This window comes from Sapajus apella, unplaced genomic scaffold (assembly GCF_009761245.1).
Source record: "Sapajus apella isolate SASKATOON/1434 unplaced genomic scaffold, GSC_monkey_1.0 scaffold118, whole genome shotgun sequence".
NCBI lineage: Eukaryota > Metazoa > Chordata > Mammalia > Primates > Cebidae > Sapajus > Sapajus apella.
Genome location: NW_022437058.1, coordinates 2499928 through 2512534, shown reverse-complemented (window position 1 = coordinate 2512534; position 12607 = coordinate 2499928). Strand labels below are relative to the sequence as shown.

The following is a 12607-nucleotide window of genomic DNA, read 5'->3' as shown; positions in this document are numbered from 1 at the left end:
TCCCCATCTAATGAGGGAGTTGATACAAGTAACTCAGGGGCATCAGCTTGGCTCTCCTGGTATGTAAGTACTGGTGCTGCAGAAATTGAATGATTTTTTTTTCATGGCTGGCTATTTTTTCCCCCATTTATTTATTTTATTGCATTTTAGGTTTTGGGGTACATGTGAAGAACATGCAAAATTGCTGCATAGGTACACACGTGGCAGTGTGATTTGCTGCCTTCCTCCCCATCACCTACATCTGGCATCTCTCCCCTTGCTATCTCTCCCCAGCTCCCCATCCCCCACCGTCCCTCCCCTATTTCCCCCCAACTGACCCCAGTGTGTAGTGCTCCCCTCCCTGTGTCCATGTGTTCTCATTGTTCAACACCCACCTATGAGTGAGAACATGCGATGTTTTTTCTTCTGCTCTTGTGTCAGTTTCCTGAGAATGATGATTTCCAGGTTCATCCATGTCCCTACAAAGGACACAAACTCATCATTTTTGATGGCTGCATAATATTCCATGGTGTATATATGCCACATTTTCCCTGTCCAGTCTGTCATCGATGGGCATTTGGGTTGGTTCCAGGTCTTTGCTATTGTAAACAGTGCTGCCATGAACATTCGTGTGCACGTGTCCTTATGGTAGAACGATTTATAATCCTTTGAAATTGAATGATTTTTAAAGTAAGAAAAGAGATTATATGGAATATGACGGTGTGATGTGTATCCCGCTTGCTGCTTTGGGCAAATGAGGGCTGGCATGTGGGTTTCAGTTCCTCTCTCAGGACAAGGAAACCCTCATGACTGACAAAAGCAGGGCCAGGTCCAGATCATCAGCAGCTCTGAGGCTGCCTTCCAGTGACTGAAGTTTTAAGACCAATGTTCATTCATGTGCGCTTCAACTCCAGTTTGTCAGCAAAGCAGAATAGATCAGTCCATGAGAAGTCGAGAGAGTCATTTCCTTGCTAACAGTCAAGAAAGTGATTTTCAACATGCTTGTTGTGCTTCTGAGAGAATGCAGAAGGAGATGGGAAGAACACAGGCTTCCTAGATGGGTCACTGGCTGGCAAGATTGGATTTTAGCCACATAATGTGTTCATAGTTGACCTATTTCAGTACATCACACATATGGGTTTCAATAACCAAGGATAAAGAGGAGAAAGCAATAATGATGACAGCTCATTCAGCTGGGAAACCCTCAGGCACAGGGTTTTTTTAGTCCTACAATCCTGCATCAAACCGTAGCAGAGAGCTCAGCAGAGGCAGAGTGTTAGCATGGCTCCCGGTCATGTTTATGGCCCTGGATTTCTAATCTGTCCACCTCTGCTCTGTCTTAAGACCTCAGGTGACCAGCTCTCCCCAGGTCTCAAGGGCCTGTCACATGCCATATTACCTTCCTGTATATTTTGACAATTCTACCTAAATTCTTCAGTGATCGCTCTTAAGATAAACCCCAGCTAGAGTGTTTCAATGATACAGGGGCACTTTTACGTTACCAATCACCTTTAAGAAGAATAACAGTGGCTCTATGCTGGGGACTGGGGACTGGGTACTAAGCACTACTGAATCATCCCCTTTAATCTTCAGAGCGCCACATTTTTAAATTTCCCTTTCATAGGTGAGGAAATGGGTGTCCTACAAGTGTAAGTGCCTTGCCCAAAGTTACATGGCTGTGAGGAAGCTGAACCATGATTTAAACCCAGAACTCTTGAATTTCAAAATCAGTGGCCTTAATTACTCTTCATTTGTTTAGTTGATTATTGTCTGTCTCTGCCTGTCGACTATTGTGCTCACAAGTTGGGCCCACCGATGGTGTGAGCTTTTCCAAAAACAGTGGTGACAGCCTGGGAGACTGGTGAGCATAACAAGGGCACGTTCAGGTACCTGCTTCTAGAGTGTGAATGTGGCAAGCCAGCCTTGACTTCTGCCTTCCCAAAGTGTTCTAGAAGGTGAGCTCTGAGAAAGCAGGGGTGAGTTCTGGGTCTTGCAAGCTGCAACCAATTATCTGTCAGTCTTTGCAGACTTTGTAGACAGCGGAGAGGTGCCTGTGTAGAAATCCTGTGGGGGCCCAAATTTCAGCCAACACTCAACTCTTCAAGCTGTGGGCCTCAGGGCCATGTCTGTCCACTCCCTTCAAAGCCTCTGGATGGGTGATCCTGGGCCCTAAGCCCTGATTATTCTAGGAATACTGTCTGGTTCAGCCTTGATGGGACTTATACCCTCAGGTTGTGCAGATCTCCCTGCATTCACTGAGCACTCCGCCACGCAAATTGTGAGGCACCAGCCAAGAAAAGCTCCCTCTGTAGAGAACTCATTGGGGAAGAGGATGGGGTGTGGGGAAAAGGTCACCAGCCAGGAAGCATCACCCCACAGCCAAGTGCACCTGGCTGATGAAAGAAATGTCCTAACCCAGCAGAGACTCTGATATTTTCTGATCTATGTCTGTCACCCTTTATCCTTGCTAGTGCCTGAATAGAACCTGGGCATTAAAGTGTGGCCATGGGAATTATAGCACAGCCCTACAGAGAAATTATAAACTTAAATTCTCCAGGCCTCATCAACCATCTGCCATGTCCTTTCATTTTCTGGGAACTGATTAGCTCCTTTCTGTTTCACCCATGCTACCCTTGAGCTCAGTTACGTCACCACAATTTTCCAGAACTACCACATTCCTTTAATCTTCTTAAATTTGACTTAAATGTCACCCCCCAAAAATCTAGTCTCGTTTATTCTGCAAGGAGCCCCCCTTTCTCCCTGTAGTTATGAGGCATCCTGGGGTCTTCTGAACAGTCTGTGTTTTGCTGCCTTTGGACACTCCAAGAGGTCTGACCTGCCTCCCCACCCTCCATGGCAATCCTGGGTGTGGAAATAACCGAGACCCTACGTGCTCTAAGCCCAGCCACCAAGGCACAAGTGCAAGCAGGCTATAACCTTCAGCCTCTTGCAGAAACCCCTTCCCCTTTCCCAGTCTTGGGGATAACTGTTCGCCTGTCTTCTTTCAACTGCACTAGGCCATGAACAATTAATTTCTTTATAACTTTGACCTCTCAGCTTATAGGGGAGGTTTTCAAATTGGCTCCTGCATTTGAAGAATGTTTTACTCTCTCTTCAGAGCTTGACTTTCAGGACCATCGCAGACACAGAAGTCTATCTGGGAAGTCTATTGCTGAATATTGATTTTTTAATTTGCATGACTGTCCTTAAAATCCTTGTCTTAAGTCAGCATTTTAAAAATCAGTTGATTTAAAAAATGCTTTTACCTCTTTTAGTGCATCATACATACTGAAGGACACAAAAAACAGAAACAACAGAAAATTGTTTTTTCTGACAATTCTGTCTAAAACCTTCAGTAATTTTAAGGCAAGACCCAACAATGGTGTTTCCATGATATTAGATTCCAAAACACCTTTAAGAAGAAGAATAGTAGCTCTATTCTGGGGAATGTTTGCCAACCACACTTAATCCCTTTAATCTTCAAAATACTCACAGAGGTAGGCAGTTTAATTCCCCTTTTACAAATGAGGAAATGTTGGCTCCGTAAGTTTAAGAGACTTGCTCAAAGTTACATGCCTGTGAAGAATCTGAACCATAATTTATTCTCAGAACTATTTAATTCCAAAATCAGTGGTCTTGATTACTCTTTATTTGTTCATTTGATTGTTGTATGTCTCTGCCTACCAACCACGGTGCTTACAACTTACCTAACAAAAAGTACATCCTAAATAAATATTTGTAGAATGAGTGAATAGTAACTCCCCTGAAAACCTAAGGACTGGAAGCATAATGGTGGCACTGCACGCCACTGTTTCATCTCATAGTCCATTGAATTATCAGGGCCAGTGCCCTTGTGGCCCCTAAGGAGTCCAGAAAAATCTCTGGTTCTCTGGGAGGGGAGTGGGAATTCCTAGTTGCCCTGCAGAAACACTTCATGTTGAGACTTTTTAAGGACTTTATTCTTTTTCTGTTGTTTTTGTAAATATCTTGCACACTGTATCAACCAGCTCAAGTTATTACAAAGCTGGAAAATGTAAGTATGAATCATGATCAAACCCTTGTTCAGATAGAAGGAAAATTAAGTCTAGCCCCAAAATATCAATGTGTTTAATAAATACGGCTAGCATTGTATCTCCTATCAGGAAACCACAGTCACATCTACAGGTGTCTGATTTCATTGATTCAAGTGATTTCTGACTTGTGGGTACCCCTCAGTACCCAGCCTCATCCCTCCTCTTCTCCTCTTGGATTCAGTCCCTTCTCCTGAGTTGGGAGGTTGTCTGGACAGTGTCCTTGCCTCTGCGTTGCTCTTGTTCCCACCAACCACGTGCATTTGCTCCGCCGTCTCTCTGCACTTCCCCCAGGATGCTGTGGACACACTGATCAGGTGTCTCCATCTCTGACCCTTCTCTTTCCCCTGAATGCTGTCCTGTGTTTTCAGGAGCCTGTGAACTTCTTGTGAATGCTAAATACTAAGAGCTTCTCAAAATGAGCACGCATGTTCCAAATAGAATCTGCAGTCAGGATTCCAGGGAAGGTCAGCTGGCTCCCACCCCAAAAAGCACTTTGCTGTGTAAGGTATTGTCTGTGGAACACCAAGCTCACTTGGGGCCTTGGAAAGACATTCAGGAAGGGAGTTACTAAGTCTGAGTTTCTGGAGGTGTTTTCAGGAGAGATGAATTCACTGTAATCCTTGGATTATTGTTGAGCTTCCAGAAAGGCTTATGATTGTTTTCTTCTGCCCCGAAGGATTAGGTCTCTGAATAAGTAGGGAGCTTCATGGGAGAGATCAGGGGGAGGATGGAGGATGTTGATGGAAGCGAGGAGGCCTGAGGTTGCCCTGCACTTGCTTTTCTCAAAGTAATGAGAAAGCCCCATGCAAATGCAGGAGCCATGGCCTTAACCCATCACTACCACGTGTTACAGGAGACAGGACTTGACCATCCTCCCACAGGTCAGAGTTATTGTTAATCAAGGTGACAATGCAAGATGCGTTTCCCACTCCTGACTCCACCCAATTGCTGTAAATGGAGCCCCTTGAGTGCTGTTAGCTTGTTTCGAAACTGGGAGAGCTTAGCAAATGTTTCATCACAGGCAACATTTGCTGAAAATACTAACACATTCCCCAACCAAAAATGAGTCACTGTAAATAACTCAAGGGCACTAGTCCTGCTCTCCATATGAGAGAATATTGGTTCTGAGTAAATGGGGTCATATTTAAAGACAACAAAAGGGATAACATGGGAGATGATGGTGGGATTAGCATCCCAGTGACTGCTCTAAATATATTCGGGCTGGCTGAGTGGGTTTCAGTTCCTTTATCTAGACAAAAAATGCTCCTCATGACTGGCAGAAGCAAGAAAAGTTTTTGTCACCAGCTCTGCACCAAGGCTGCCGAGTCACTAGAATGGTCTGTAGAAGACAATGGCATCAGCAATCACTGTTAGCAAGGAGCTGGCTTCTGTAGCACGGTGTTGTTGCTGATAGTTTTTGTGACAGCAACTGCAATGTAGAAGACTTGATTCAGGGACGGCAGAAACCAAAGCCCGTGCCTTTGAGGAGGTTACGAACAATGAACTAACACCCATTCTCTGCAGAATGGAAGCTGGAAATGGCAAGAGGCATTGCCAAGGGATAGAGCCCCAGCACATGGGTCATGACTCATGCTGTGCAGGTCAACTATGGGCCCCGCTTCCTCAGGCCTTAGTGGTGGATCATGCGCTTGATTCTTCCCTTTCATGGGCAGCCCCAGTTGCTATGATGCCTTTTGAGTCAATGAGCTCTTTGGTCTCCTCTTTGGCTTGAGCAAGGAAATGATCTGGCTTCACCTCCAAGAAGCTGACAAGCACCCAAAGGCTTCTTTAGGCAGGTGGCGGGACATGGGTGTATCCTGCAAGTGCTCCTAGCAACGCCTGAGTTTTCGTGCCAGAGGCTTTGGGTTTTCCAGCTCTCGACCTAACATCCCCAAATGTTTGGATCCAATTTCTCCATGAATAATAGGGTGAAGGCGCCACCCCTGCCAGTGGGGAATGGGTTCCTGAGAGCTGGGAGGCCCGAGTCAGATCTTGAGATTCTTCACCAAGCAGGTGCTGTTGAGCAAAGGCAGCAACTTTCTCTCTCTCTCTTCACAGGATCTAAGAGTATAATTGTTGAGTCATGGAGCAGATGGCTGTGTAAGGGAAAGTCCCAAAAAGGTTCCAAAGGGGTTGTATCATTTGTGTACAAGATTTGTGCAATGTATGGGAGCTCCAGTTGCTTCACATCCTTGCCAGCACTTAATGTTATCTATCTTTTAGTGAGGGGATGGTACTGTCTCACTGTGGTCTTAGTTGCCCTGTTGACCAATAATGTTGAACATATTTTTTTGTGCTTAGCAACTCCTCTGTTATTTTTTATAAAGTGTTTGTCCAATATTTTGCCCATTAAAATTAGATTATTTTTCTTTTGATTATTAATTTGTAGAACTTTAAAAGATAGATTCTGGATTGAAGTCCTTTGTTAGATATATTTGAAAAGTACTTTGAAAATATATTTGGCATATGTTTTCTCCTAGTCTATTGCTGCCTTTTTCATTTTCTTATCGTTGCCTTTTGAGGAACAGAAGTTAATTTTGATTAAGTGAAATTGAACAATTTTCTAATTTTAAGATGAATGCTGTTTTTTATCAGCCTAAGAACACTTTGCTTACCACATTAGATATTATCTTATTTTTTTGAGAAATTGTATTGCTTTTATGTTTAATAGAACTCTGATCCATCTTGAATTAATCTTCATGTTTGGTGTAAAATAGGAAGTAAATTTCTAATTTTCTACTCAAATATCCAGTTGTTTCAGCACTATTTCTTGAAAGGACTTTCCTTTTCCTTTTTCCATTGCTTTGGTGCCTTTGTCAAAAACCTCTTAATTGTATACAAGTGGGTCTACTTCCAGACATTCTATTCTATTTAGTGATCTATTCATCCTTACACCAGTACCATACTGTCTTGGTTACTATACTACAGTAAGACTTGAAATTAGCTATTTATTCCTCCATTTTATTTTTCAAGACTGTTTGGGTTATTGTAGGTCTCTTTCATTTCCATATAAATATTAAAAAGTTAGCTTGTTAATTTCTATAAACAAGTCCTCTTTGGATTTTAATTGGTATTGTATTGAACATATAGGTAAATTTGGGGAGAAATGATACTTTAACAATAGTTCATCTTTCTTTTTTTTTTTTTTTTTTGAGACGCAGTTTCACTCTTGTCACCCAGGCTGGAGTGCAATGGCGCGATCTTGGCTCACCGCAACCTCCGCCTCCTGGGTTCAGGCAATTCTCCTGCCTCAGCCTCCTGAGTAGCTGGGACTACAGGCACACGCCACCATGCCCAGCTGATTTTTTGTATTTTTTTAGTAGAGACGGGGTTTCACCATGTTGACCAGGATGGTCTCTATCTCTTGACCTCGTGATCTACCCGCCTCGGCCTCCCAAAGTGCTGGGATCATCTTTCGATCTATGAACATCATATAACTCTCCATTAATTTAGGTTCTTTTAAATTTCTTTAGCAATGCTTTATACTTTTCAGTGTACAGGTCTTACACATCTTTACTTATTTCTAAGTATTTTATATTATTTTAAAATAATATATAGTTTTTTGTAAATTTCATTTACCACTTTTTATGGATAGTATATAAGTATGCAACTGAAATTTATAGATTTACTTTGTTTCCTGAGACCTTAGTAAATTCACTTGTGTGTTACAATGGTTTCTTTGTAAATTCCTTGGAAATTTTTATGTAAACACTCATCTGCAAATGGAAGAAATTTTTTTTTTCTTTTCCAACTTTATTTATTTATTTATTTATTTTTATTTATTTATTTTTGCTTGTCTTATTGCAATGCCTAGAACTTCCAGTACAACCATGAGTAGAACTGATGGATGTGAACATTTCTACCTTCTTTCACATCTTAGGAAAAAGTGTTTGTGTCACCATTAATACGACTCTAGCTATATGTTTTCTGTAGATGCTCCTTATTGGGTTAATAAAGTATCCTATTTCCTTACTGTTAAGTATAATTTCTCCAAGAATCTTTGGGTTCTATTTTCAGTTGAAGGACTTTTAAAATGCCAATAAATTTAAAAAGTATTATTTCATAAAGAGTGCTAATTATGTTCTGTTCTCTAAGCATCAACTCATTTAATCCTGGAATAAGGTCAGGGTGCTATTATTTACATTTTCTGGTAGAGGAAACTGATGCACAGGTTGGCAGAGAAGTTTCTCAAGGTCAGACATCTAGGAAGTGGCAGAGCCAGACAGTCTGGCTCCTGAGATCATAGGCTGCCCCCATAACCTCATGCATGTGGTTTCTGTAAATTGCTTCTGCCATCACTTGCCCATCTGAAAGTAGCAGATGCTACTGAAAAACACCTTCTTTTAGGGGTGGAGAGAAGATGACTGCTAAGTGTTTTAGCAGGAATACATTTCTACAGCATAGTTATAGTATCCTGCATTGCAGAAATGTAAGTTGACCTAAACTACTTATTCGTATATGTGATTTTCCTTTTATTTCCTTAGAATATTTTTTTAAATGAGGATATTGATTTTATTCCTCAAAACAAGTTTAAGTCTTATTTTTGTTAGTGGCTACCTCCGTAGCTTTCCATAAAATATATGTTTTCCTTAACTCAAGAGATAAGAAAGCAAATGTCATCATGACCCAAAGCAGTTTCTTTTCGAATGTTTTCGTTGGCAAGATAAACATATTTAGTTTTTGTAATCTCTACGCTGTATGTTCTTTGCTCTTTTCCAGTATAATACTATGTATTTTATACACAGCGACAGAAATTGGCATGCACATTTCTATATGCATCAATATGTGTATGTGAATTTGTACATATGCTCAGTCCGTATGTGTATTTTGCTTAGGTGTGAGGTAATGAAAATGGCTGCTATTTCCTGAGTGTCCACTTGGTGTAGGCCACCCGGGGCTTTATGTTTATTGTCTTTAATTCTTACAACAATTTTGCAAAATACGTATTGTCAGTCCCATGATCCAGTGAGAATTTGGAGACAGAAAAGATTAATCATTCCATTGAAGGAATAGGGGTAGCAAGTAGTCAAGCTGGGATTATTTCTGGAATTTCAATGCACACCCATTAGTGGTGGTGATTTGAATGATTCTTGTGCCATGGCCTGGTGCTGTGTGGTTATTCAGAAGGAAGGACACAGAAAGGACAAGCACGGGTCATGAGGCAGCATGTGGGCAACGCTTGCTAGCACATGTGTTGTTTGGTGGCATGAGGTCCTCAGTGAACATGAACCCCACCTGCTCAGGCTTGTTTACTGGAGGCATCGCTCACTCGGCAGGATCTAATGGGAATGCCCTCATATGGTTTTGGTCACAGTCCTGAGAGTGTGGCAAACCACATAAAAGGGGAACCAGGCCTCCCACCAGGTGCCCAAGGGTGTTGCAGAGCCCATCCGAAGTCCCAGGGTCACATCTTTTCTTTCTCTTCAATATGAGTGCTGAGATGACTTGCTTAGCATGTGGTGTTCAAAAAAATACGTGGGAATGAATGAACAGAAAAATGACATGGACTTTTCTATGGTTCAGTCATTAATAGCCCTTGCCCTCTAGCCTACTCCCACAGCCCAGCTGCTCACGGCGTATAGAAGGGAATTTTCTCTTCACTTTGACAGCTGCACTAGCTTGACACGGCCTTTCAGGAATAACACCTGTGCTCCCCTCCAGGTGAACTGCTATGTGGGGGCAAACATGAGCCGAGCGTTAAGCCCAGCCCACAAGGAACATTTCCTTGTGTGGGGCGGTGGGGTAGGCCAGGCGCAGCATCAGGGACATGTGTCCACTGAGATGGGTTATGGGGGAGGGCAGGGGGCTTGGCCTGAGATGACTGCCCTCCTCACCCCTAAGCAGACAGGTGACTTTGGGTTACTATGTTAAGCCCCGAGAGTTTTCAGTTTCTGAATCTGTAAGGAGGAAGTTGGAGTAATAATAACCAACATTTGTTAGAACATGAAGTGTCACATACTCTGCTTACGATTTTATGTGCATTTTTTTTTTTTTTTTTTTTTTTTTTTTTTTTTTTGTGGACACCCAGTTTTATCGCCATCTCTGGGAAGGGCTCAAATCCGCCCAATCTCCCTCAGCCTGGCCACCAGGTCCTCAGTGGTCTCCACTTTGACGCCGGTCGTGCGCTGCGGCAGGTCCTCCATACTTATCACAGAGAGCTTGGAGGTCAGGTCCACGCCCAGGTCCCCAGCCTTGATCACCTCGATCTTCTTCTTCTCGGCTTTCATGATGTTGGGCAGCGTGGCATAGCGGGGCTCGTTGAGCCTCAGGTCGGCCGTCACCATGACCGGCAGCTTCAGGAGCAGGGTCTCCAGGCCCCTGACAATCTCCCGCTCCACTTTCAACTTGTCCCCCTCCAGCGTCACCTGGGAGGCGAATGTGCCCTGTGGCCAGTCAAGAAATCTGGCTGTCATCTGCCCTGTCTGGTCACAGTCGTCATCGATGACCTGCTTGCCCAGCAGCACCAGGTCCACCTTCTCTTCTCTGTCAGCTTGGCCAGGACCTGAGCCACCTGCAAGGGATCCAAGCTTTCTGCTTCTTCCGGGGGCACCTCCACATGGATACCTCGGTCTGCACCCATGGTTAGGGTGGCACGAATGGTCTCCTGGCACTGTGCAGGCCCCCAGCTGACGGCAATGACCTCCTTCAACAGCTGCTTCTCCTGGAGCCGCACAGCCTCCTCCACTGCGATCTCGCAGAAGGGGTTCATGGACTGCTTCACACCATCCGTGGCCACACCCGTCCTGTCAGCCTTCACTCAGATCTTCACAGCTTAGTTGATGACCCTCTTGACAGCAACAAGCATGCGCAGCTCTGCCGTCTTTCAGCCGCAGCCACCTGCAGGGTCAACCTGCACCCTCCCGCATTTTGTTCTTTAATCTTCGGATAAGTTGCCCCATGGATTATTGCATCTCATATATAAGAAACTGAAGCTTATAGAGGTTGACAACTTGCCCACGTTGGCACAGCTAGGACCAGCAGAGCAGGGCCCAGTGGGAGCCTGACTCCAAGCCCGCACTGCCTGTGTGACCCCCACCATACCGATAGTTCCAGATGCACTTCTGACCACCTAATGATGCCCCTGGAGAGTGAGAGACTTTGCAACTGTAACAGCCTCACTTCACCTTTTTTGCAAATATCATGTATAATTTTCATAAACTTTATCTTAAAAAATAATGAGTTAATTCCCCAGAGGCTTTCCCTACCTGACTTGGCCTCTGATGGCCAGCAGAGGGCAATGTCGTCTCAGGGAGGCGCCCTCCCTTCCCCTGGCCCGGGAACTGTGAAAATTTAACCACTTTTAGCAAAAACCAGTCTCAGCTGGATAGGGCCTAATCTTCCTGGAGAGGATTTGGAGGATGCATAGCAATAAATTCAGATGAAATCCTGTCTCAGCAGCCAAGGCCCTGCCCTGCACACATGGATCTACCTCCTCTTCTTTGTGGCCCACCTTCCTGACCAATGGAAGCAGCTTCTGCTTGGATTCCTAATGGAAAACGGATGCTCCCCTTGAAGACTGCTCTTTTGCATAGGAGAGAGCACATTATTTATGCTAACAGTAAATCCATGGATTCTGTCTTCTAATAACTGGTTGGTTATTTACTATGTGCCAGACTTTATTAGAAGTGCTTTGATTACATTAATTGATTATCATAAAACTCTGTGAAGCATTTGCTGTCACTTTCTTCATTTTACAGATAAACTGGAGGACGGAGAATTCAAACCACTTGGCCCAAGCTCTACAGTGAGTAAATGGTACTATCTTGTGTCAGATTCAGATTTGTAATGGAGGAAACCAAAACATTTCACCCCCAAATATCCTTCTTAGACATATTTTGAGATGGCTGTTCAGAGGGCCTGCAGGCAGAGGTAGCCCTGCAGAGCTGTCCTTTGTGGGGAGATTTGCATCTGTGCAGAATCAGCATGGTGCAGCCAGGCTTTTTCTGAGGCTCTCCCTTGTCCAGATCAAAAAAAGATCAAAAGAGTCTGACACCTTAAAGTTATGAAATAAATATGTGCCGTCTATTCTCTCTGAGGACTGCTACCTGTAAGGTTTCACCTGCCTAACGAGACCTCACCTTTGGGGAACCAGACCTCCTCTTCTCCTCCCACAATCTGCCTTGCCATCATAACTTGATTTACCACCACAACCAGTTTTGGGCCATGCTCCAAGCCCACATTTTTTCTGTAACCTTAAGCTGTGTATAGGCTGGGTGTGGTGACTCATGCCTGTAATCCCAGAACTTTGGGAGGCCAAGGCAGGAGGATCACTTGAGGCCAGGAGTACAAGTTCAAGGCAACATAGTGAGACCCCATCTCTACAAAAAAAATGACAAGAATTAGCCAGGCATGGTAGCACAGGCCTATAGTTTCAGCTACTCAGGAGGCTGAGGTGGGATTGCTTGAAGGATTGCTTGAGCCCAGGAGTTTGAGGCTACAGTAAACCATGATCTTTCCATTGCATTGTAGCCTGAGTGAGAGCGAGACCCTATATCAAATAAGATTTTAAGAAGATAGTGTAAAAGTGTCAACCACCTTACCATTTCTTGGAGATC

At 43.8% G+C, this 12607-nt stretch overlaps 1 pseudogene across 1 annotated transcript; it reads right to left on the bottom strand.

The window, feature by feature from the left end:
* Positions 1 to 10067: 10067 nt before the first annotated feature.
* LOC116538201 lies at positions 10068 to 10897 on the bottom strand (annotated as a pseudogene). The gene has a single exon (XR_004263551.1). The product of XR_004263551.1 is annotated as an electron transfer flavoprotein subunit beta pseudogene (transcript).
* Between the last annotated feature and the right edge of the window lie 1710 nt (positions 10898 to 12607).